Source organism: Monodelphis domestica, chromosome 3 (genome assembly GCF_027887165.1).
Source record: "Monodelphis domestica isolate mMonDom1 chromosome 3, mMonDom1.pri, whole genome shotgun sequence".
Taxonomy (NCBI): Eukaryota; Metazoa; Chordata; class Mammalia; order Didelphimorphia; family Didelphidae; genus Monodelphis; species Monodelphis domestica.
In genome coordinates, this window is record NC_077229.1 from 12,945,220 (window position 1) to 12,972,656 (window position 27,437).

General features: G+C 37.4%; 1 long non-coding RNA gene and 1 pseudogene across 1 annotated transcript; one reads left to right on the plus strand and one right to left on the minus strand.

Annotated features, from left to right (window-relative positions):
• Window positions 1-3,208: 3,208 nt before the first annotated feature.
• On the plus strand, window positions 3,209-18,065 carry LOC130458168 (uncharacterized). Its single transcript, XR_008917246.1, has 3 exons — window positions 3,209-3,778; window positions 10,962-11,187; window positions 17,373-18,065. It is a non-coding gene; the product is annotated as an uncharacterized LOC130458168 (long non-coding RNA).
• VN2R559P (vomeronasal 2 receptor 559 pseudogene) lies at window positions 17,322-27,377 on the minus strand (annotated as a pseudogene).

The following is a 27,437-nucleotide window of genomic DNA, read 5'->3' on the forward strand; positions in this document are numbered from 1 at the left end:
TCTGGCATAGCCATATTTGTCCATTTTTGTGATGTTTATACTCTAGTTGGTGTAAGTGTAGAATTCTTTCTGGCTATTTTTTAAATTCTACTCACATTTATAGGCTGGATCCCAGTGTACAAATTACTACTACTATTTTGTCCTTTGCTATTAATTTTGGCAGATACTGTTACCAATTCAGTGCTTAAAACTGGGAACTCCAGATTTTCAGAATTTTTGAAGTTCTGAGTGTCATTCCTTGGATAATTGTGAAGTAGACCAAAAGTTATGAGGAAACTCCATTTCCCATACCCAGTGTCAATTCTCATTAAGAATTCCTTCAGGGGTGTGTCCTGTGAGTGTGTGTGTATGTGTGTGTATGTGGTGTGTGTGCATGTATGTGTACATGTGGGAGGGTTCATGTTTGCAGGTGGCCCAGAGCATGCAGGGGAGCCAGTTCACTCCAGGTGTGGAGCCGTCAGAGCCAGGGAATAGAGATGGACTTCACTCATACCAACATTATTTCTATGACTATGACTACGAGGAAGATTTCTACTGCTCCATGGCACTCAGGGAAGTCATCGGGAAAAAACCTTTTTTAAGGTATCCAATAAGTTAAAATGAATTGTATTCCTATAAGAAAAGATGATATTGGTAACTCTTAAAATTGTTTTAGCAATTTAAATAATTAAAATTGTTATTATTGCCTGGGTAGCTAAAAGAATTATATTTAGAGGGAATAGTGACAAACTGTATAGGATGAAATGTCAAGATATATATTTATGTATGTACGTATGCATAAATATATATTAAACTGGAGGTAAAAAGAGGTTAATACTAATAGAAATGGGAAAAGAGTCAAAATGGGGTAAATCTATATTTTATAAAGAAGCACATGATGGGAACAAGGGAGAACATTAATATACTGGAAGGATAAAGAGGTTGGAGTCAGGAAATACTTAAATCTTATGAGCATTGAAATTGACTCAAAAAGGGAAGAACAATCAGATCCATTGGGGCAGAGAATTAATCTGTGTCCTATACAGAAGTAGAAGTGTAACAAACAAACTGGTCGGGAGGGAAGCAATACAAGAGAGGGAGTGTGTGTGTGTGTGTGTGTGTGTGTGTGTGTGTGTTAATTTAAAAAGACCCTAAAGAAAAATAAGAGGAGAATAAGGAGGGAGGGGGAGAAAGGGAAGTAAAATAAGGGTGGGGAATAGGGGGACTAATTAAAAGCAAAACACTGATGTGAAAGGAAATAGTGAAAGGAGAAAAGACAGGCCTAGGAGAGGAAATCATTATAGCAAGAATCTCTGACAAAGACCTCATTTTTCAACTATATGAAAAATTCACTCTAATATATAATTATAAAAAAACATTCCTTAATTGATAAAGGGCCAAAGGATATGAACAGGCAATTCTCAGATGAAGAAATTAAAACTATCTTTAGACATGTAAAAAAGTTCTCCAAATCACAATTAATTAGAGAAATACAAATGAAAACATCTCTGAGGTATCACTTTACACCCACCAGATTAGATAACATAAGAAAAAAAGGTTAAAGATAAATTTTGGACACAATGTGGAAAAATTGGATGCTAACATACTTTTAGTGGAGCTGTAAGCTGATAACCCTTCTGGAGAGCAAACTGGAACCATGACCAAAGGACCATAAAATTGTGCCTATCCTTTCATTCAGCAAAACTACTACTACATCTGTAGCTCAAGGAGATTAAAGATAGAGAAAAAGAACATGCCACTACAAAAACATTTGTAGCCACTCTTTTTGTGGTGGCAAAGAACTAGAAACTGAAAGTATGTCCATCAATTAGGGAATGGTTGAATATGTTGTGGCATATGATTGTAATGGAATATTGTTGTGCCATTAGAAATGACAAACAAGAGGATCACAAAAAACCTGGAAAGATATATAAAGTGTCACAAAGTGAAATGAGCAGAATGTAATAAACACATATTAAAAACAATAATGTATGATGATCGAAGATGGTGGCGTAGAGGCAGCAAAAGTTCAGACCACTGAAAACCCTTCCTTACCAATTACAAACTAAATGCTCCTAGGGGACTGAAAAATCAAATCTAACAACAAGACAGAGTCAAGGAACCCTCTTGCTGGACTCAATTCAAAAGTTACACCCCCCAAAAGCCAGTATTCAGAACACTTGGGTTTAAGGGGAAGGAAGAAGGAAGGTCCCAGGACCCCTCCCCCACCTAGAGAGCTAAGCCTCCATCAGCAGTGGGAACCTCTGGGTGGGCAAAGGTGCTGGTCTGGAGGGAGTACCTTGTGGGCAGATCTGTGCCAGGCTCAGAGTGTCAAACACAGGTGGTGGAGAAGGAGTGGGAGAGGGAGCACAGAGCAGGCAGCCTGGTCACAGCAGTGGAGACTCTCCATATTGCTCCAGCCTTCCAGGAGGTTTTAGCCTCAGGGCACACCCAGCCCCACCCAGCTGAACTTTATCCCATCAAAAGTCTTCAGAGGTCAGGGAATCTCAAGCTCCAATACTCCTCCCTCACAAACTGCTAGACTTTAATCCAATCAAAGCCTCCAGAGGACAGGGAAGTTCAAGCTCCGACACTCCTCCCCCACAGACTGCACTGAGAGATCTCCTAACAAAGCTCCAAGAGGGTAGACTGACAGAAAACTACAAAACCAAAAAAAATTAGAGGAGCAAGAGCACAGACAACTACAGGGAGAAAAGAAGGGGTAAATATGAGCAAACTACAGAAAAAGAAAAAAAGAAATTACAATGGACAGTTTCTATACAGTAAATGAACAAAGAGCAAAAGGAACAGAGGAGGAGGAGGGAACACCAAGAAATAAAACTGAAATCCCAGCGAATTGGATACAGGTTTTGGAAGAACTCAAAATGAAATTCAAAACTCAATTAAGAGAGGCTGAAGATGATTGAGGAAAGAACTTAAAAACTAAGATAAGTCATCTGGAAACAGAAAATAGTGTCTTGAAAGCCAAAATCAACCAGCTTGAAAATGAGGCAAATGAGATGAAAGATGAGACAAAGGAGATGAGAGATGAGTTAAATAGAATGAAAGATGACCTCCAAAGAAAATCAGACCAAAAGGAAAAGGATGACCAAAAAGCCAGGGATGAAATCCAGTCTTTTAGAACCAGAATACAACAAGTAGAATCAATTGACCTCACAATGCAGTAGGACACTATCAAACAAAACCAAAAGAATGAAAAATTGAGGAAAATATGAAGCATCTCATTCAAAAACAGAAGATTTAGAAAATCGTTCCAGGAGAGACAACTTAAGAATCATTGGTCTACCAGAAGACCATGACAAAAGAAAAAGACTGGACACAATACTACAGGAAATTATTCAAGAAAACTGCCCTGATATTCTAGAATAAGAGGGAAAAGTGGAGATTGGAAGAATCCACAGATCACCTCCTGTACTTAATCCCCAACTGACAACACCCAGGAATGCTATAATAGCAAAATTCAAGAACTATCAGCCCAAGGAAAAAATATCACAAGCTGCTAAGAAGAAGTCATTCAGATATCATGGAACCACAGTGAGGATAACACAGGATCTGGCTGCATCTACACTGAAGGATCGAAAGGCATGGAATATGATATTCTGGAAAGCAAGGGAACTAGGACTACAACCAAGAATCAACTACCCAGCAAAACTGACTATATTCTTACAGGGGAAAGTATGGTCATCAACCAAATAGAAGAATTCCAAGAATTTTCAAAGAAAAGGCCAGACCTGAACAGAAAATCTGATGCCAAAGCACTCAAGAGAATCATCAAAAGGTAATTTAAAAAAAGGTAATTAAAAAACAGGGAAAAAAGAAAACAAAACAAAACAAACAAACAAAAAGCCTTTTTTTAAGAGACCCAATAAGTTAAAATTATATGTATTCCTATAAGAAATGAGGTCATTGGTAACTCTTAAAAATTGTTATTATATATATAATATATTATATAAAAGATCTTTGTCAGAGAAACTTCCTGTAAATTTTTTCTAGTTTCATTGCCTTCCTTTATAAGTCCTGGTTTTTTATCACTCCCCTTTCTCTTATTCCATTCCATCCATCAGAAGAATTAGGTACTACTGTTGCATTCCCTCCAAATTTTATTCTGCAAAGTAAAAGCCCTTCTGTGTGTACATCTTTTATGAGAAATTATTTGTTCCATTCTTTCTCTATCTGCTTTCTATTCCTAATGCATTCCTTTCTCTTATCCATCAATTTTTTCATCATTCAAACATAATTGACACATTCCCACACCTTCTGCCTATATAGAGTCCTGTCCCTACACCACATCATTGCTACCTTGAGAACTCAGAGAGAGGAATAAATACAGAGATTTTCAAACATTAAAATGCAAGTTAGAGTAAACTGTGGACTGAAATTGACACCTTTTCTGTCAACAAAAATGGCCCATTTCCTAATTCACATTTGGCTTCAGTTCTCAGCATCACCATGGGACAAACTGATTCCTGTTTCATTTTCATACAGATCAGCTATGGTCCATTTGATTCCATTCTTAGTGACAAGGTCCAATTTCCTTCCCTCTATCAGATGGCTCCCAAAGGCACTTCTCTCCACCAAGGTATTGTCCACTTAATGGTATATTTTGAGTGGAATTGGATAGGACTGATTGTCTCAGATGATATGAGAGGTGAGAAGTTCCTCTGGGAAATAAGAGGGGAAATGGCAAATAAAGGAGTTTGTGTGTCCTTCACAGAGAAGATCCCTGTCAGTGAAAGAACAGCTATGGAATCACATAAAACCTTCATGATCAGGATCATGATATCACCAGTCAAAGTGATTGTTGTCCATGGTGACACAGATTCATTAATGATTTTGATATATTCACAATTACTTATATTTGAAATAGAGAAGGTGTGGATTGCCACATCTCATTGGGACATTACTATGAGATCCCTCCATCTTCAAGTTCAGAGTATCCATGGGGATCTCTCATTTTCATACTTGACAAGAGAAATTCCTGGATTCAAGACTTTTCTTAAGACAGTAACTCCTTCGAAATATCCACATGATGCTTTACTGAGGGGATTCTGGCTTTCTGCTTTTAGGTGCCCAGATCAACCAGAATACCCACAACAAGAAATATGTTTTCCAAATGCTTCTTTGGACACTTTGCCATTGTGCTCTTTTGATATGGCCATGTCTGGCTTAAGTTACACAATTTACAATGCTGTCTATGCTGTGGCTGTTTAATTTCATCCAGGGAAGTTTTTATCTCTCCCCATCTTCCCTGATTAAGTTCAGCCAGGGAAGTTTTTATCTCTTGCCATGTTTCCTCCCTAACTTCATCCCGTTCCATCAATTGTTGATAAATAAGAGTAATTTCTTTTTTAATTTGTTCAATACAAGCATTTTGGTTCCGAATTCTTTGATCAGTGATAGTAATCAATTCTTTATGTTGCTGATCAATAAATGTGTGCAATTCTGTAATTCTCTGATCAGTTATAATATTCTGTTCCCTAACTTTTTGAGTAAAAATATTATTCTGTTCCCGAAGTTGCTCCCCAATAAAAGTGTGGAGTTCCTTAATACGTTGATCAGTGATATTATATTGCTCCGTGATTTGGTTTTCCATAAAAGTGTGTAATTCCTTAATTTGCTTAGTAATAGAAGGAACAAGGGAGTGTTCTCTCTTAGAGGTTAGGTATATCATTGTAAGTACAACAATTACAATCCCAAGGAAGATGAATATAATGGTCACGAAGAGGTTTATAGTTTCTGAAAAATATCATCCTAGAGGAACACCTACTAAAAATCCAATGCACTTGGTCATTGAACTTATAAGCCAATTTCGAAGTAAAGCAGACATTGGTTGTAGCCACATTTTTTCTTTCTTTGAGTCAATTGCTAGGTTGCCTGTAGCTTTTTTTTTTCTAGTCTACAACCCAATACAGGTTAAGGGCCTATTGTGTTGTAAATTCTCCTTATCAAGCTTCTGGGAGGGGTTACAAAAACCCTCATACAGGAAGGTAGAAGCTATGAAAGGGCTGATTAGGAGTGAATAGACCGTAAACAAAAGGCCAAACTAAACCTCCTTCTTTTACAAAGTGGGTATGGGTGGGTCCCAGCAATCTTCTTTAGTCCTCAGGCTAAAACCGCTAGGACCATGTGCTATCTTCCTTGAGCAAAGCCCACTTAAATTTTTAAGACTAGAAAGGCCAGGAAACAGAAAAAAATGGGTTTTAAATTAGCTCCCTAGCTGTATTCAGCTGGTTTTTTGTTTTTTTGCTTTTTGCGGACTAGGAGCTCCTAAGAGCTCCTTCTGAGATTCCTTGTTGCTACCTGCCTCTCAATCTACTAAGCCACCTCCTTAAAGTAAAAGGAAGCGGAAATGAGAGACAAAAAAGGGAGAAGAAAAAAAAATCCTGTTGACCCCAATTTAACTTAAGGGGTAAAGGGAAAAGAGAAAAGGTGTTTTATACTCACCTGTTCTGGCAGCTGTGTCTTTAAGCTAAGGTATTTGGTAACAGGACTGATGGAGCAATAAGTGGGTTGAAAAGGCAAGAAAATTCAGGAAATTTATTGAGGTTCTAGAAACCTTCCAAGCACTAAGGCGGGGCCAAGAGCCAGAGGGGGTAGCCGGGGTGGGATTTCTCCCAGGTGATAGTAAGGAGATCAGAAGACTGATATAGTTCTTTTTCCCCGTAGTGGTTAGCCAATACTGTAATGGTGGAAATTTAGGGGAGATGGGAGAGGTTATAATATAGTAATGGTTAAGAATGTGGCTACAGGATTTATGTAATATTAAACAATGGCCGCCAAGGAATTTACTTATGAAATTCCTAAAAATGAAACACTCAAGTCAGAATGAAGTTTATGGAGGTTTAATCACACTGGGAGTAGGGAAAAGGATAGGGAGAGAAGGAGAGAAGAGAAAAAGGGAAAGGGGCTACTCAACCTCTGACCAAGGCAGAGGGAGTTTTAGGCCCAAAGGCCCAGGTGGAAAGAATCAGTCCTTAACTCACGTGACCGATCTGAAGGAAAGCTGTCTGCGGGCGTCCTCTCTGTCCAAGCTCCTAACACCAACTCTTCCTCACACCAACTGGCGTCTCCCTCTCCCCACAGGAAGTGAGCGAATTCCAGAGGCTGTTCCCTACCTCACTTCCTGTGTCTCACAAAATCCAATGGTTGGCTCTAGCTTGGCTTAGGACAGCCCAGGTGGGCAGTTAGTTATTTCTGATTTGTCATTGACTAGCACATGCCCATGTAGTGTGGGTGTGCACAATTTTTTGGGTGCTAGACCAAGATGGAGACTTTTTAAAATTCACACTTGGGCTCTTCAAGAAATATCTATAAGTAAATCAGAGAAAAGATCAATGGTAAATGAAGAATATTTAGTGTCTCATTCATGGCAGGTAATATTGAATTGTGGTCATTTTTTTAGCTGTGACATACTGACAATATATTTTGGGTATGGGTGGGACAAAATTCTCTGATTCTCTAATTCTCTGATTAGATGTTGCTCACAGATTGCATTGTTAATTTCCAATGTTTGTGAGTTTTCATTTTGAGGAATTATTGTTTCTTTCATAGTCTTGGAGTCAGAAAAGAGCTCAGATAATATCTAGTAGTCATTCATGTATCTGGACTGGCACCCCATTCACAAGAATTTTTCAGTTTACTTCTAGTCAGGTAATAACCTATTACCTCTCAAAATACCTTATTCCATTTTGTGGCAGCTATAATTGTTGAAAAAATATTTCTTATTAGCCTATGTGGGACTGGCTTGATTATAAAATGTAACACAATTGATGACAAGAAGATAATGGCCAGTTGTCAGAAATTCTCTTCCTCCTAATGAATAATTTTCTCATTAATCCCCATTCTGAGCTCTACAGCAATTCTGAGCATGTTAGGATTCTTCCTCATAAATTTTTAGTGATGCACATGTTCCCATGTATCAGTCAATTAACTCTGCACCTGCATCCCAGTTTATAAATGAACTGGAGATTCTTCTTTTCCTATAGATTTTTAATCATCTCTTTCATTGGGTCCTGGATTATGCAAACATGAGTCCAATTGACTATACATCAACACATTATATAAAGAGCATAACAAAAATTATACAGAGAAATATTTTAGTCACATATCTCTGATGGAAAATATTTTGGGTAAAATCTAGCCATTAATGAAAGCTACTGTTTTTTTCACCATTATGGAAACAAAGAGTCCTACCAGTTCACTCTCTCCAGATATCAGTCTCAAAAATTCTCCTCAGGATGCTATTACAGCCTAAGGTAAACTCAGTTGTCTCAAAATTCTCTTGAGATTTGTCATGACAATTAAATGATCCAGTCTTTCAGGAAAGAAATTGCTTTTGTCCTTTCTGTGACTCTCACAGGTCATCTTTTAAGTTTACTTTTTCCTTGTGGCAACTAAACTGACTCTATGATTCTGTTCCCTTATAAAATTCAATAACAAAATCCTTAGTCTCTGTGAAAGTGGTAATAGAAGGTATTGCTCCATCCTAATGAAAACCAAAACTGAATTTGGTTGTTATTATTCATTTTATTCTTGAAACTATCCTTCTATATAACAAGGGGTGAGAATGTAATAATCACTCATAATCACTTGATCCCAATATTGATCACCATGGAGGCTTGAATTTATTCTGTTTCTCTGACCATGGCTACTTGCCATGAAATATCCTGATGATCTTCCTTGAAAAGACCAGGACCTTTAACAACCAGACTAGTTGGACAACTGAGGAGCAAAGGGAGGGAAGATCTAGTTCAGTCTTTGGGAGTAAGGTAGACATAAAAAAAAAATCATTGTTTCATATGACCTCCATTCAGACCTAGAAAGACCATTATTGTGACTTCTCTAATTCTTTTCTTTTTTAAGATAAACATCTCTTGTTCTTAAAATTATCCATGAATTAAGCAGTTATTAAGCACTTACACTGTTCTAGGAACTGTGCTAAATTCTGTGGATATGAAAAGGGCAAAAAAGAGTCCCTACCCAAAATTAACAGAGAGAGAGAGAGATCTAGAATTAAGAGAGGGTTAACAAATTTTCCTCTATAAGATGAGTTTTGAGGCAGATGTTAAAGAAAGCCAAGGAATCTATTAAAGTGTGGATGAGGAGGAAGAGCATATTTGAGAGATATCTCAAAAGTGAGATATCAACAGACCTTGACAATGGATTAGACAAATAGGATTAGAGATACTGAGGAATCAAGGCTGAAACTGAAATTAGGAATCTTGAAGATGTAAGACTACAAAGCCAAATCCAAAATCCAAATCCAAATTTGCCACATTCCAAAATCCAAATCCCAAAGGCCAGAAAATTATTGGCTTCAAGTAGCATTGCTTTATAGCCTGGAGCAAGTCTTCCCTACATTTTCTTAGATAAGACATGCTACTGGGGCTTGCAAAATCTAGATCTTCCCTTTGCTCCTCAGTTGTTCAACTTGTCAGGTTGTTATCAGTCCTGGTCTTTTCAAGGAATTGCCTTTGCTCATGGGGGCTAAACAGTTCAGATAGGAGAAACTCTACATCTTCAAAATCAGGGTCAAAGATCCTAAAAGCAGGTTTCAGTTCCTGTTTTAAAAGGTTGTTCTATGAAATTTGGGAAACGTCTCTTTAGGGATTCAAATCCCTGTGATGTAAATTGCCTATGAACCTTAGATTGTAGTACACCAGTTTTACTTGAAAGCTTGGTGACCTCCTTTAGTGGGCAAATCTTTTCTGGTTGTCTGTCAGACATAGTGTCTTTGTCACCTTCATTTCTCTTTTCATTAACTTTAGATTTCTTTGCCTTTCTTTCTTTTTCCTTGGTTGCCTGGCCATTGTTCTTATTCTCAACCTGATCTAGCCCCTTTTCCTTGATCAATTCCTCAGATAAATTCTTAATGATGTTTTCCAGATTACTATCAAGAACAAGTATCTGTTCTGCCTTTTTGAGGATCACAAATCTAAAGATCTTTCTCAAATAAGTTAGAGTCTATAAAACTGCCATAAAGATAACATAAACTTAAGCCATAATTTGCCAGAGTATCGGTTCAGTTAGAAAAGGCATTTGCAGAATAAACATTGTTTTGTTGCCAATGTAATCCAAAGAGTCAAATATCATGTGGGTCATTTTGCTGTAAAGTATATTGTAGACCTAGAATCCAGCAATAGCTATCATCACCACAGCTCCACAGATAACCTGCTTAAACATCTTTCCTACTGTTGTTTCTTAGGATTGTGGGGTTCAGTCTGTTTTAGGGGTGCCAATCTGTAATAGATAGTCATTCTGACAGTGTAATTGATTCTCTAGATGACTAATGGATAAAGTTTGCCTACCCTCCTCTCAGTTTTTCTCCCTCTTCAAAAGCCTTCAGCTTCCCTTCCCCCTTTCCCTTCAACCTTCTTTCTAAGTTACTCAGGGTGAACTATGGTGCTTTAGAGAAAATACTCTTTTCTCTTCTTTAACTCAAGTAAGGACTTATTTGGAGAAGACAGGAAAGGATAGAGGATAAGGTAAGAGGGATAGGTTTCCCTATTCTCTACAAGAATCCTTGGTTTAGAGGATATTGGGGAAATGGCAGTTCTGTCACAACTGTGATACAGTCAGTCAATGAGATTGGACAAATGTCTGTCTTCTTTCTTTTTTTTTGCCAACCAGCCAAGTAAGTCTCAGAGATACAATTAACTTCTTCAGGCTCAGCCACCAACATCAGCCACACCAAAAGCCTCTCTTCTTCTCCACCACTCTGTCAGAAGCCAAAGGACAGTCCAGCCTCCCAGCCCAGTTCAGCCTGACTTGGCTCCATATGTCTTTCCCAGTAACATTCCAAATGGAATGTTCCTTTTGACTGAAAGATGATGTCCTTTGCATGCATGTTTATTCTCTCTTTTACAAAACCCAGTATCTCTCATATAACTAAAAGATTATACTTCAATGGGAGCCCATCCCTCAGATACTATCCAGTAATTAGGGTTCCTCTTCCCTTTTAGCTGCACTCCTTCCTGAAGAAAACTCAATTTAACAACAATGCTGGTGACCAGGTGTTTGTGGATGAGAGAAGAAGATCTGAGGCTCAAAATGCCATTATGAACTATGTTCTTTCCGAATGAGACTGATGCTCTGGTAAAAGTAGGGCAGTTTGTCCCTAAAGCTCAAGTTGGTCAAGATTTCACAATCTGTGAGGATGCCATAGTGTGGGACTGGTGGGACTCAAAGGTCAGAAACATTTAAAATGTTAAATTGATACTTATAATCACAAGAACAATCCTTGCCCTATTCGATCAGTCCTTATCACTTATATTTACAAATAGTAGACAACCAATGGTTATAATAAAATTATAGACCCAGATAATGAAGTTATCTCACAGATCAACTAAGTCTGTTGTCTTCCTTGCTATACATGAAGAAACATGCTCAGGGAATGTAAGTGATTTTTTTTTTTCTGATGACACAGGTAATGAGGACACTTGGAGGAATTTCTTCTTGTTGTTGTTGTCATTAAGTCATGTCCACACTCTGTGACCCATTATGTACTTTGTCCATGGGTTTTCTTGCCAAAGATAATGGAGTGGTATGCCTTTTTTCCTCCAGGGTGTCTTCAATTTACATACGAGAAACTGAGTAAAATATGGATTAATTGAATTGCATAGGGTAACATAACTAGTAAGTATCTGAAGCCCAATTTGAAAATAGATTTTCCTAACCCCAAGCCTACTTTGCTATCCATTGCATCCCCAATGCCTAACCCTCACTGCTCCTCTGCCTTGGAAGTAATACACAATAGTGATTCCAAGACAAAAGGTAAGAGTTTTTTTTTAAATACAAGTAATTGGCTGGAAAATTTAAAAAGAAAGAAAAATATTTCAGGAATACTAATACTTGGATTCTCTCTTTAGTCATGGCATTTCAGTAGTCCAAACTATTTTTCTCTTTAATATGCTTTAGAAAACACTTATTTAAAAAAAAACCTTTGTTTTATTTTGTGTCTTTTTAAATTTAATTTGATATTTGCCTCATAAAGTCAATAGTTTCTGTTTAACCAAGCTTACTTTCTGAGTTAATGTCATGAGCGAAGTTGTGAACCTCTAATTAAATCTGTTTAATCACTTTAATATTCATTCCTTGAAATCTGTCACTTCTTTTCTAGTTTCCTCTACTACATGAGTTTCATTGAAGAAACCATTTTAGCTCTTCACAAAATCTTTGCTTTCTCTCTTTCAAGAATTCTATGTGAGCTTATAGCATATCTGTGTTTTTCTTTGAGGCATTTCTTAGAGGTATTTTATAGTTTTCTTCTGGGTTGTGTCTTCAACATCCACATTATTCAAATGACTTTTTATTCTAGTATTCTTTTATTTGTTTGATCATTCTTCTGGTCCACTTCTTAACTTTGAACTTGTCCCATGTTCACATCAGCTCTAGACACTTCTGAAGGGAAGGTTTAGAATAGTCATCTTGCTGTTTTCTGGGGAGTATTGATTTTGCTGTTATTCCAAGATGTTAGGATAATTCAGGGAAGGATATGAAGTTTTCAGTGTTTTCAAAATGATCAGATTCTGCATAAAGACAGTTTGCTTATACTCTCCCATCGTCCCAACATTGCTCTGCACTCCCCTAATTTTTTACCTGGATTTGGATTTAAGCAAAAATAGAATGAATCAGATATTGTCAACCATTTGGGAAGCTTTGCTGATTCAGAATGAAAGAATTGCAGCAACTATTGGGTAAGCTTATTACTGGACAGACCTCAGATTGGGATAGAAAATGGTGCTGAGCCCTAGCTCTACCCTCAGGATGTGAACCACAACCCTCTTACTTTCACCCTATGTATATCTACCTTCCTCATGTGTGTTTCTTGTAGACAGCATATGGTAGGGTTTTGGATTCTAATCCACTCAGCTATTCACTTGTGTTTTTTGGGTGAGTTCATTCCAGTCACATTCAGAGTTATGATTACTAGCTGTGTATTTCCCAGCAATTTGATTTCTGCTCCTGTTCCTGCCTTTTCTTCTTTCATTATTGTCTTCTACACCAATGTTTGCTTTTAAACAGTCCCCCTTGTTCCCACCCTTATTTTACTTCCCTTTCCACCCCCTCCCTTCTTATTCCCCCCCTTATTTTCCCTGTATTCTTTCTAAAATTAACCCCTGCCCCCTCCCTCCCTTTTAATGCTTCCCTCCCCACCAGACTGTTTGTTACCATTCTATTCCCCTATAGGGAGCAAATCTGTTCTCTGCCCCCAAAGGATTGGATTGTTTTTCCCTCTTTGGGTCAATTTCAAAGCACATAAAAGTTGAGTATTTCCTGTCTCTGACCTCTTTACTCTTCCAGTGTATTGATGTTCTCCCCCCTTCCACCATGAGGTTTTTTGGTGACATATAAATTTACCCCCATTTGATTCTTTTCCCATTTCTTTTAATATTAACCTATTTTTAAGGTCTAGTTATATATGTATATATATATATATGAATATACATGTATATGTATTTATGTATGCATATATCTATATACCTATTTATGTCTTGTCCTTTCATCCTATACAGTTTGTCACTGTTCCCTCTAAGTGTACTTCTTTTTGCTGCCCAGGTTATAACAATACTTTTTAAGAGTTACCAATGACCTCTTTTCTTATATACATATTATTTTAACTCATTGAGTCTTTTAAATATTTTTTGTTTTGTTTTTCTTTTTTCCCTCTTTTTAAATGACCTTTTGATGATTCTCTTGAGTTCTGTACTTGGACATCAAATTTTCTGTTTAGGTCTGGTCTTTTCTTTATGAATTCTTGAAATTCTTCTATTTTGTTGAATGACCATACTTTCCCCTGTAAGAATATAGTCAGTTTTGCTGGGTAATTGATTCTTGGTTGTAGACCTAGTTCCCTTGATTTCTGGAATATCATATTCCATGCCTTTTTTTTCAGTGTGGATGCATCCAGATCCTGTGTTATCCTCACTGTGGTTCCATGGTATCTGAATGACTTCTTCTTGGCAGATTGTAATATCTTTTCTTTGGTCTGATAGTTCTTGAATTTGACTATAACATTCCTGGGTGTTGTCAGTTGGGGATTAAGTACAGGAGGTGATCTGTGGATTCTTCCAATCTCCACTTTTCCCTCTTGTTCTAGAATATCAGGGCAGTTTTCTTTAATAATTTCCTGTAGTATTGTGTCCAGGCTTTTTCTTTTGTTGTGGTGTTCTGGTAGACTAATGATTCTTAAATTGTCTCTCATTGAATGATTTTCTAAATCCTCTGTTTTGTGTATGAGATGCTTTATATTTTCCTCAATTTTTTCATTCTTCTGGTTTTGTTTTATAGTGTCCTGCTGCCTTGTGAGGTCACTTGATTCTAGTTGTTGTATTCTGGTTCTTAAAGACTGGATTTCATCCTTGTATTTTTGGTCATCCTTTTCCTTTTGGTCTGATTTTCTTTGGAGGTCATCTTTCATCCTCTTTACCTCGTCTTTCATCTCCTTTTTCTCATTTTTCATCTTCTTCACCTCTTCTTTGATCTGCTTTGCCTCATCTTTCATCTCCTTTGCCTCATTTTCCAGCTGGTTGATTTTGGCTTTGAAGACACTATTTTCTTGTTTTAGTTCAAGTGCCTCTGTTTCCAGATGACTTATCTTAGTTTTTAAGCTCTTTTCCCAATTGTCTTCAACCTCTCTTTTTAGTTCTTCCAAATCCTGTATCCAATTTGCTGGGATTTATGATTTTTCCTTTGCTGATCCCCCCCTTCCCCCGTTTCATTTACTCTTTGCTCATTAACTGTGCAGAAGCTATCTATTGTAATTTCTTTCTTCTTTTTCTGTTGTTTGCTCGAGTTTACTCCTTCTTTGCTCCCCATATTTGTCTGTGCTCTTGCTCCTCTCACTTTTTTTTTTGGTTTTGGGGCTGTCAGTCTCCCCTCTTGGAGCTTTGTCAGATCTCTTGGTACAGTCTCTAGGGGAGGAATGTTAGCTTCCCTGTCCTCTGGAGGCTTTTGATTGGATTAAGTTCAACTGGGTTGGGCTTTATTTGCTCTGAGCCCAAAGACTCCTGGAAGGCTGGGCTGCCCAGGCTCTCTCCAGTTCTCTCCAGTTGCTTCTCCACTGTATGTAAGGTTCCCCAGTGCCTTTGCCCTTGGTTCCTGTCCTTTCCGGAGGTCCTGCACTCAAGGGGGTGAGGGGTCCTGGCCTCCCTGAGCTCTGAGGAGTCCTGATGGGATTAGGTTCAACTGGATTGGTCTGGATGTGCCCCGAGGCAAAAACCTCCTGGTGAGACTGGAGCCAGATGGAAGGATCCAGCCACAGGCCCGGTCTCTCCCTTGCTTCCTCCCTGCTGTCCACGCTCCAAGCCTGGCACCCCGCTGCTCACAAGGTAGACCCTCCAAACCAGCACCTTTGCCTGCCCAGAGGTTCCCGCTGCCATTGGGGGCTCAGCCCTCTGGGTTGGGGGAAAGGGTCCTGGGACCTTCCCTCTGACTTCCCCTTAGACCCGAGTGTCCTTGGATTCCGGCTTTGGGGGGGGAGTGATTTGAGTCCAGAAAGAGGGTTCCCCGGCTCTGTCCTGTTGTTAAGTTTGAATTTCAGTCCCCTAGGAGCATTCAGTTTGTGATCGATAAGGAAGGATTTTCAGAGGTCTGAACTTTTGTTGCTTCTAAGCCGCCATCTTGACTCCACCCTCTTCTATCTTTCTTACTTGGTTTTTGAACTCCTTTTTGAATTCCTTGAGAGCTTGTCACCAGTTTCCATTTTTTGTGAAAGTTTGGATATGTTTGCTTATTTGTCACTCTCTGCTCTTGCTTCTATATTTTGCTCTTTTTCTCCATAGAAATTATTCAGGGTCAAATGGTTTTTTGCTGCTGCTTATTCCTTTGCTTTCTAGTGTTACTAGTGGCCTGGGGTTGGTTGACATTGTTTTTTTAGCTTCTGTCTAGCAGGGCTTTGCCTTGGTAGTATCTTCCCTTTCCAGTCAGAAGATTGAGTGAGGAGGGCAGGCAGTTCTTTGTGTAGTGTGCTTTAAAGCATTTTGCCATGAGGCTATTTTTACAGTCTCTTTAGCCTCTGTTGTGGCCAGACTTGTTTCTGCCCAATCGCTGTGCTGCGTTGCCCAGGTTCCACACTCTTCAGTCTCAGACCCCAAGTCTTGCTGCTAAGGCTTTGCACTGCCCTCAGAGTTAAGTCTGTGGTGCCTTCAGCTAGCCTCTGAGAATTTAGAGATTGTCCCAGTCCTTGCTCTGACTCTGGCCTGGTAGGTGTTGTGGGAGGTGGGTTATCAATTTGTGCTTCGATAAATGTAATTTCATCCCCTTATAGCTTGGAAATCTCCAAACACTGCCTAGATTTAAGGCTGAATCCACTGGGAGAGCCCCTTTACTATTGTCCACCTTTGATTTCTGTCCTTTTGAGATGCTTTGTAATGATTGGTTGGAAAGAGATTCAGAAAGCCCATGCTATTCTGCCACCTTTTTAGCTCCACTCTGCTCATCTTTTCTTATGGCACAATAGCAATCCATCATCAATATATACCACAATTGGTTCATCCATTACCCAATTGATAGAAATTCCCTCAATTTATAATTCTTTGCCATCACAAAAAGGAGCCACAAGAGCTACTATAAATATTTTTGTACAAGTAGATCTTTTCTTTTTTTATAATCTCTTTGGGATATACACTCAGTAGTGGTATTATAGGATCAAAAGGTATGCACTTCTAGTCTTTTGAGTAAGTTCCAAATTGCCCATCAGAATGGTTATCTGAGTTGATAGCTTCACCAATAATCCAATAGTGTCTAAATTTTGTCATATTCCCTCCAAAATATATTACATTCCTTTACTGTCATTTTGGCAAATCTGATAGGTGTGAAGTGGTACTTCAGAGTTGTTTTAATTTGTTTCTCTAATCAAGTGGGATTTAGAATATTTTTTCACATGATTATTTATAGCTTGGATTTCTTCATTTGCAAATTGCTTATTCGTATCCTTTAACCATTTGTCAGTTGGAAATGACTTGTATTCTTATATAAATTTGACTTTGTTATCTATAAATTTGAGAAATTAAACCTTTATCAAAGGAAGTTGTTATAAAAATGTTTTCCAGTTTGTTCTCTTCTAATTTTGTTTACATTAGTTTTGTTTGTAGTAGCAACATTTTAAAAATAATGATAATCATTGCATTTGGTGTGTCTAACCCATTTATGTGGATGAAATTCAAAAAAATAGTCAGAAAGGATAGCAGCATGAACTAATTAAGGTTCAAATATTGCTTAAACTAAAATATAGCTATTAAGATTAATGTGGGTTAATCTTCAAACCTATTACTCCCAGAACTTAAAGCATAAGGCTGTGCTCCAGAAAAAGTCATGCCATTGGAATGTTCATTATTTCTGACTTGTTTTTGTGTATTTCTTTGTGGCTTCAGGAGGATCACATAACATTTGGGAATAAAGATGCAGCCCAGTAACCCAGCACTAGAGGCCAAGATGGAGAAGATCTCCACAGCCACCATGGCTTTCCCTTTGGTGCTCTGATATGTGGGCAGAAAAGTGACCCAGACACTACAAAACACCAGCATGCTGAAGGTGATGAACTTGGCTTCATTGAAGGTGTCAGGAAGGTTTCTGGCCAGGAAAGCTACAGTAAAGGTTGCCAAGGCTAGAAATCCCATGTAACCCAGGACACAATAAAAGACAAAGACAGAGCCCTCATTACATCTAATGATTATATGAGCATATTCAGAGTGTGTGTCTGCCTCTGGAAAGGGGGGAGAGGTGCCTAGCCAGATGCCACAGAAAATCACTTGCAACCCTGAGCAGATGAGGACAACATAAACAGACACTCTAGGATGTATGAAGATGCGTATCCTGCTCCCTGGCCTGATACCCCTGAAAGCCACAACCACTATGATAGTTTTGGCCAAAATGGAGGAAACAGCCACTGTGAAGACAACTGCAAATACTGTTTGTTGTAGGAGGCAGGTGGCAGTGGTAGGACGACCTATGAAGAGCAGGGAGCAGAGGAAACAGAAGGTAAGAGAGATGAGGAGAGTATAGCTGAGAGTTCTGTTATTGGCTTTGACTATGGGGGTGTCCTGGAACTTCACAAAGACCCCCAGAACCAGAGCTGTCAGTAAAGAGAAGGAGACTGCCAAAAGAGTCAAAGTGATCCCCAAAGGTTCTTTCACGTTGAGGAAGGTGACCACCTTGGGGAGGCAGTGATCTCTCTGCTTATTTGGATATTCATCCTCTGGGCACTTTGTACAATGCTCTGCATCTGCAGGAGAGAAATAACGGCTCAGTGTTTATTTTCAAGAATGAGGCAAATGTAGAAAACAGTTATCATGTTACAATTCATTTTGCCTCCATAGATTGCAAAATCCCCTTCCTTCTTTGATGAGAGAAAATGTCACTGGTAAGTTACATGGCACCCAAATCTAGGCTCCCTATGCTCATTTCTTTGATTATTGGCTGGTTTTAGATTACATTAATTCAGTGTATTCCTTTTACTTAACTGATGATATCTGTTCCTTTTAAATTGTTTTCTTAGCAAAATTAAACTAGAAACTAGAACTCTTCAGTATCAAATGCAAAGATTTTCTCTTGCAAATTGTGTTGCGCAACCACAAATTTAGCTGTTGATGGGATGCATTCATCTGTCCTCATTTCTCCCAGCTCCTGGTGCACTTTTATGAGTAATTTGTATTTATTTTGCCCATATTCTGTAGGTGCCTATATTGTTTATGATCATGTTGTCTCCATTAGAATGAAAGTTCCTTGAAAGCAGAAATTATCTCCTTTTTGTCTTTGTACCCCTTCCCCAAGACTGTTACATAATCAATGAACGTTCAGTGTTTGATGATTTATTGCATAGTTGGCAAATTTCTTATAGAGAAACTGTCTTTTATTTTGTATGTGGGCCTCTAATTAATCCCCAGAAAACTGATTCTATTCCATGAAGTCCTGAACTATAAGTTTCATAATCTGTTGACATCAGGTTTAACTAATAACTTAAATCCAAATTCTAATTGGATTATAGATTGAATTCTTTTTCATGTTTTAGGAATAGCAGATTGACCATATTTTTTAAACCCTTACCTTCTGTCTTGGAGTCAATACTGTGTATTGGCTCCAAGGCAGAAGAGTGGAAAGGGCTAGGCAATGGGGGTCAAGTGACTTGCCCAGGGTCACACAGCTAGGAAGTGGCTGAGGCCAGATTTGAACCTAGGACCTCCCATCTCTAGGCCTGGCTCTCAATCCACTGGGCTACCCAGCTGCCCCCTGAGATTGACCATATTTTTGCTTTTTATTCAGATCCATGAGATGTTCAATTTTGCTTTGGAAATGACAATCTAAATCCCTCTCTGGCTCCCTAGTCCCATTCTTGCTGTAAGAAAATCATCTCTTCTCTAGACATCTCCTTTTTTTCTCCTTTCTTCTTCCTTTATTTTCTGTGATTTTCTGACCTTTACAATTTTTTCAAGTCCCACACAAACCCTTTATTTGCTTCTGTGGCATTAGAGGTAAAAATCCTAACAGATGTGACTGCTGATTATAGCAGAAATCCCAAAAGAAACTCTGTAATTTTACTATGTAATATAAATAGGTATCATCATGAATAGATATCAGGACTTAGAGTCAGGAAGGCCTGAATCATATCGTACTTACAATCCTTAATAGATGTGTGAACATGGCTAAGTCTCTATACCTTTGCTGTCTTAGTGTACATATCAGTGAAATTGAGATAATAATAGCAAGGTTGTTGTTATCTACATTTTCCCTACTATCTTAGCTTGAAAAAAGGACTTAAATGGAATGCCATTGGATGTGTCATGGGAGAAAGACAGAGAGAGACAGAAATATAGATGAAGAAAGAAGGACAGAAATAATGGCAAGAAATAGAAAAAAAGAGTCAGAAACAGTTTCACACAGAGTGACAGATCTAGAATTGGATACAGTCAGAAAAAGAGATGGAGTGAGGTAGCAGGAAGGATAGAAAGAACACCCTTATTAGCATAGTTATAATTCATAAAGACTGTATGGTTTTGTTACTTATTTTAGCTAAGAAAGAATACAAGGAAGATCGAACTGCTTCCCTTCACTTTACTTATTTCTGTAGGGATTGGGCATTTTGTTCCTGATTTTAGTTTCTTTAAGGTAAGCTTCAAAACTCATAAAATGTCATCTCTTCCAGAACTAATTGACTCTTCTGAGTATTTTGTACTCCTTCATCACAGTCCTATGTGTTGTTATGTTGTGAGGAGAAATAGCATTAACAGAAAAGAACATGCCAATTGAGGCAAATTGGAGGTAAGTGTGTCCCCCTACATATAAACGTGAATGAAATAAATTTCCTCTAATGTCTTCTGCAAATTTACTGCAAATCAAAATCCTTAAATCAATTAACCTTATTTTCACTCTATACCCCCAGACAAGAAGACTGACTCATTTAGATCACTACCTTTGATTTCCTGGTTGATGGAAGCTTTTTTCCTGGGATTACCTTCCCCAGGATTATTATAGACTAAATCTCACATGGTATCTTGCATCCAACAACCTTATTACCTTTTAACTATTCTAGGACAGAATCTCTTTCTCTCTAGCCCTCCTTCTCCCTCCCTATTTCTCCCCCTCTCCCTCTTCCCTCCCTCCTTCCCTTACTCCCTCCCTGCCTCTCTCTCTCTCTCCCTTCTCTCTCTCTCTTTCTATCTCTTCCTCTCTCATCTCTTCTCCCTCTTTCCCTCTCTCACTCTCTCTCTCTCTCCACACACACACACACACACACACACACACACACACACACACACACATACCTTCTAGACACAAAACATTTCATCCAGGAAAAGATTAAGAGATTTCTAACTCATCAAACAAATAAGACAGCAAGTACTTTCCCCCCTATAGATTATACTTCCCATTGTATAGAGACATCAAAAGCACCATGTTGTGGGTACATATTTCAGGATATTTCTTTAATGTTCCTTGATCTCATATGATCTCTTTCTCAGAAAGTAATGTTTCTGGGGGGGGGGTTACCACACAAGAATAACATGTTGGTTATTTCTATATCAATAACCTTGAGGAGGGAATTCCCTATAGGAACTCACCCATCTTATTGGAAATTTCCCCTTCTGGGCATGGAAAGCAGTAAAAACAGCAGACAGGCTGTCCCTCCAAGGGTGTCTTTCTGAACCCAAGACCACAAGTGTCACTGCATACTCCATTGGGAACCTGAGGCAGTAACAGGAGAGTGGAATATAGGAAGTGAGAAATATGGATATTTTCAGCAGAAAAAAAGAAGCATCTTTTCTCCTGTAACTCCTTTTTGATAGCCACTCCCACAGAGAGCTAAGTGGTAATGTAGATAGAATGCTGATCTTGGAGTCCAGAAGGCATGAATTGAAATCCAGCATGACATGTTAATTGCATATCCTTGGACAAATCATTTAGCCTTTGCCTTGGGTTACTCAGCTTCAAATGCAATTAATGGTAGTAATTACCTTGTGGTATTATTTGGAGGATAAAATGATATAATATTTATAAACCACCTGGCAAACATTAGATGCTTATCCAGTATCTCTTCCATTTCCTCTGTCTTTTAAATGCCTATAGTTAGGGAAGATATTCCTTTGGAGAATGGAAATTTATTGCTCTTTTGGAGAAGCTGTAAACTAGCATGGCAGGAAGGAGACTAAGCGCAATGGGACTTAGGAGATGTGGAACTAAGAAGCCAAAAAAGGTGTAAGAAGCTCTCTATGATGAGGATTCCATATCCAAAAAACAGAACAAATAGTGTGGGGACAGAAGCACAGAATATATTAAAAAAAGGTATAACATTATTCAGGACAAGATGGTAGAATAACAGAAAATAGTACATTTTGTACAGTACATCTAACTCCTCAAACATGTCTAGAAATTCTCTTCAACTAGTCCATTAAAAAGTGATAGTCATTTTCTAGGTCAGGCCGGCATGTGGTGATTTACAGAGAGGTCTGCAAACATCAGGAAATGAGTATGGCCAGGATCATGCCAGATGATCCTGTACACTAAGGAAAGAGGATATCCTAGACTAATACTAAGACACCTTGTTAGGAACAGGTGCCTTCTGGGAATATTTCCCTCATTATCCAATTTTGGGTCACAAATCTCAGCATGGGGGTTGGAAATTAGAAAAGGGATATGGAAGGTGGGAGGGATACTGAGAGAACATAAATTGCAAAATGTCAGAAATTGAATATTAAAAAATTATATTAACATGAAATGTGGAAGAAAATTAAAAATATTATAAAAATATTTTTGGACTTGGATAATATGGAATGTTTTTGTTCTACCATACATGGGTTTTTTCTTTCATTCTCAATTGAGAATAGGGAAGAATTGAAGTGGGATGAAGATCAGGTTAGGTTTTGTTGACTGAAAAAATGATTATGTATATAATAATTTTTTCATATATATCCACATATGTATGTACACAAAGACAAAAACAATGTAAATATATGAATGTATATATTTATATATAGGAGCTAGGTTGATTCATTGATAAAACAATGGTATGAAAGTAAGGAAGATCTGAGTTCAGACTGGACCACAGACACTATCTGTATGATCTTGGCAAATTTTCTACCATCTATTGGCCTCAGTTACTCATCTGTAAAATGACAACACTCAGGTGGAAGAAATGGGAAACCATTCTAGTTTCTTTGTTGAGAAAAACCTTGGATTTCCACTTTACCTAGCAGCTGGTAATCATAACTCTGAATGTGAATGGAATGAATCCACCCATAAAATGCAAGCAAATAGCAGAGTGAATTAGAAACCAAAATCCTATCATATGTTGTCTACAAGAAACACACATGAGGAATGTAGATATACATAGGATAAAGGTAAGCAGATGAAGCAGAATCTATTGGGCATCAACCAATAAAAATACGGCAGATTCTCAATCATGATATCTGACAAAGACAAAGTAAAAATAAATCTAGTCAAAAAAGATAGGGAAGGTAATTACATCCTGATAAAAGGCAGTATAGACAGTGAGTAAGTATCCATACTCAACATGCATGCAAATGGAAAAGCATCCAAATTTCTAAAGGAGAAACTAGTAGAGCTCAAGGATAAAATAGATAGAAAAACTATACTAGTGGGAGACCTGAACCTTCCTCTATCTGAACTAGATAAATCAAACCAAAAAGTAAATAAGAAAGAGGTAAAAGAAATAAATGAAATCTTAGGAAAAATAGAGTTAGTAGATATGTGAAGAAAAATAAATAGGGACAAAAAGGAATGCACCTTCTTTTCAGAAGCACATGGTATATTCACAAAGATTGACCATGTACTAGGACATAAAAACATTGCAAACAAGTGTAAAAGAGCAGAAATAATAAATGGAACCTCTTCAGATCACAATGCAATGAAAATAATAATTAGTAAGGGTACATGGAGAGCAAATCAAAAATAATTGGTAATTAAATATATGATTCTCCAAAATTGGATAGTTAAAGAACAAATCATAAAAAGAATTAATAATTTCACTGAAGAAAATGACAATGATGAGAAATCCTTTCAAAATCTATGGGATGCAGCCAAATCAGTACTTAGGGGGGAATTTGTATCCTTGAGTTCATATATTAACAAATTAAGAAGGGCAGAGGTCAATGAATTGAGCATGCAAATTAAAAACTAAAAAGTGAACAAATTAAAAATCCTCAGATGAAAACTAAATTAGGGATCCTAAAAATGAAAGGAGAAATTAATAAAATTGAAAGTCAAAGAACTATTGATTTAATAAATAAGACTAGAAGCTGGTACTTTGAAAAAACAAATAAAATAGACAAAGTACTGGCCAATCTAATTTTTAAAAAAAGGAAAGAAGGAAACCAAATTAACAGTATCAAAGATAAAAAGGGAGACCTCACCTCTAATGAAGAGGAAATTAAGGCAATCATTAAAAACTATTATGCCCCATTATATGGTAATAAATATGGCAATCTAGGTGATATGGATGAATATTTACAAAATATAAATTGCCTAGATTAACAGAAGAAGAAATAGAATTCCCAAAATGCCCCATATTAGAAAAAGAAATTGAACAAATTATCAAATAACTCCCTAAGAATAAATCCCCAGAACTAGATGGATTCACAAAATAATTCTATCAAACATTAAAAGAACAACTAATCCCAATATTATACAAACTATTTGACAGAATAAGAAAAGAAGGAGTTCTACCAAATTCCTCTTATGACACAAATATGGTACTGATCCGAAACCCAGGCAGGTCAAAAACAGAGAAAGAAAACTACAGACCAATCTCCTTAATGAACATAGATGCAAAAATCTTAAATAGAATACTAGGGAAAAGACTCTAGCAAGTGATCATGAGGGTTATTCATTATGACCAGGTGGGATTTATACAAAGAATGCAAGGATGATTCTATATTAGGAAAACCATCCACATAATTGACCATATTAACAAGCAAACCAACAAAAATCATATGATAATCTCAATAGATGCAGAAAAAAGCCTTGGACAAAATACAACACCTATTCTTATTGAAAACACTAGAAAGAATACGAATAGAAGGGTTTTTTCCTAAACATAATAAACAGTATATATCTAAAACCATCAGGAAACATCATCTGCAATGGGAATAAACTAGAAGCCTTCCCCAAAAGATCAGGAGTAAAACAAGGATATCCATTATCACCTCTATTATTTAACATTGTCCTAGAAACATTAGCTGTAGCAATTAGAAAAGAAAAAGAAATTGAAGGTATTATAATAGGCAATGAGGAGACCAAGCTATCACTCTTTGCAGATGATATGATGGTCTACTTAAAGAATCCTAGAAAATCAACTAAAAAGCTAGTGAAAATAATCAACAACTTTAGCAAAGTTGCAGGATACAAAATAAACCTACATAAGTCATCAGCATTTCTATATATTTCCAACACATCTCAGCAGCAAGAATTAGAAAAAGAAATTCCATTTAAAATCACCCTAGACAATATAAAATATTTAGGAACCTATCTGCCAACACAAACACAGGAACCATATGAATACAACTACAAAACATTCTTTACACAATTAAAACTAGATCTAAACAATTATAAAAACATTGATTGCTCATGGGTATGATAAGCAAAATAATAAAAATGAGAATCCTACCCAAACTAATTTAATTATTTAGTGCCATTCCCATCCAACTACTAAAAAAACTTTTTTTTTATTAAATTAGGGAAAAAAACTATAATAAAGTTCATTTGTAAGAACAAAAGATCAATGATATCCAGGGAAATAATGAAAAAATGCAAAGGAAGGTGACCTTGCAGCCCCATATCTCAAACTATACTATAAAACAGTGGTCATCAAAACAGTATGGTACTGGCTAAGAGACAGAAAGGAGGATTAGTGGAACAGACTTCGGATAAGTGACCTCAGCAAGACAGTCTATGACAAGCCCATAGACCCCAGCTTTGGGGACAAAAATCCACTATTTGATAAAAACTGCTAGGAAAATTGGAAGACAGTATGGGAGAGATTGGGTTTGGATCAACATTTCACACCCTACACCAAGATAAACTCAGAATGGGTGAATGACTTAAATATAAAGAAGGAAACTATAAGTAAATTAGGTGAAGACAGAAGAGTATACATGTCAGATCTTTGGGAAAGGAAAGACTTTAAAACCAAACAAGGGTTAGAAAAAATCACAAAATATAAAATAAATAATTTTGATTACATTAAATTAAAAGTTTCTGTACAAACAAAACCAATGCAACCAAAATTAGAAGGAAGACAACAAATTGAGGGGAAATCTTTATAATGAAAACCTCTGACAAAAAAAATCAAGGCATTCTCCAATTGATAAATGGTCAAGGAAGATGAATAGGCAATTTTCAGATAAAGAAATCAAAACTATTAATAAGCACATGAAAAAGTATTCTAAATCTCTGATAATCAGAGAGATGCAAATCAAAACAACTCTGAGGTATCACCTCACACCTAGCAGATTGGCTAACATGACAGCAAAGGAAAGTAATGAATGTTGGAGGGGATGTGACAACATTGGGAGGTTAATGCATTGGTGGTAGAGTTGTAAATTGATCCAACCATTCTGGAGGGCAATTTAGAACTGTGCCAAAAGGGCACTAAAAGTCTGTCTGCCCCTTGATCCAGCTATATCACTGCTGGTTTTGTACCCCAAAGAGATAACAAGGAAAAAAGATTTGTACAAGAATATTCATAACTGTGATCTTTGTGGTGGCAAAAAAAAAAAGGAAACAAGGAGATGCCCTGTAATTGGGGAATGGCTGAACAAATTGTGGTATATGTTGGTGATGGAATACTTTTGTGCTCAAAGGAATAATAAAGTGGAGGAATTCCATGTGAACTGGAATGACCTACAGGAATTGATGCAGAGTGAAAGGAGCAGAACCAGGAGAACATTATACACAGAGACTGATACACTGTGGTACAATCAAATGTAATGGATATCTCCATTAGTGGCAATGCAGTGATTCTGAACAACTCTATGAGAAAGAACACTATCCATATTCAGAGGAAAAACTGTGGGAGCAGAAACATAGAAGAAAAACAATTGCCTGATCCCATGGTTCAATGGGGATAGTATTGGGGATGTAGACTCCAAATGATCATCCCAGTGCAAACATCAAAAACATGAAAATAGGTTTTGATCAAGGACACATGTTAAATCCAGTGGAATAGAGCATCAGTTATGGGAAGGGATTGGGTGAGGGGCGGGAAAGAATATGATTCTTGTAACCAAGGAATTTTGTTCTAAATTGACTAATTAGATAAACTTTTTCAAAAAAATAAAATTAAATTAAAACCTTGGAGAAAACCCCGATTTCATGGTAGAACTGCACATGTCTAAATGTCCAAACAACAGTAACAATGACCACAAAAATCACCTAGGATACTCATTGATGAGCACTGAATAAATGACAACCTCCCAGGGCATCAGATTCTTCCTGTACAAAATTCAGGAGAAGAGACTAGCTAGCCAAAGATGTCTCTTCACTATCTAGATATATAATCTTATTTTAAAAAATGATCATTAGATGTCTCTATTCATAATATATGCAATATATTTATGGGGCATTGAGTGTTTCTGTGATTAGAATTATATTTGAATATTTGAAATGTCTCTGACCTGTCCATCCCAGGAGCTTCCCCACACTATGATATTCTCACGAATTGTGAAATCTTGACCAGCTGGCGCCTTGGGAACAAATTGCCCCACTTCAACCAGGGTGTCCTCCTCAAAAGAAAATAATAAATAGTTCATAATAGCATATTGAGCTTCAGATCTTTTTTTCTCATCCACAAACAACTGGTCCCCAGCACTGTTGTTAAACTGAATGTTCTTCAGGGAGGAGTGAAGCTGAAAGGAAAAAGTAATCCTTTTCAGTGGGTGGTAACTGAAAGAAGGGCTCCCCTCAAAGTACAACTTATGTGTTATATGAGA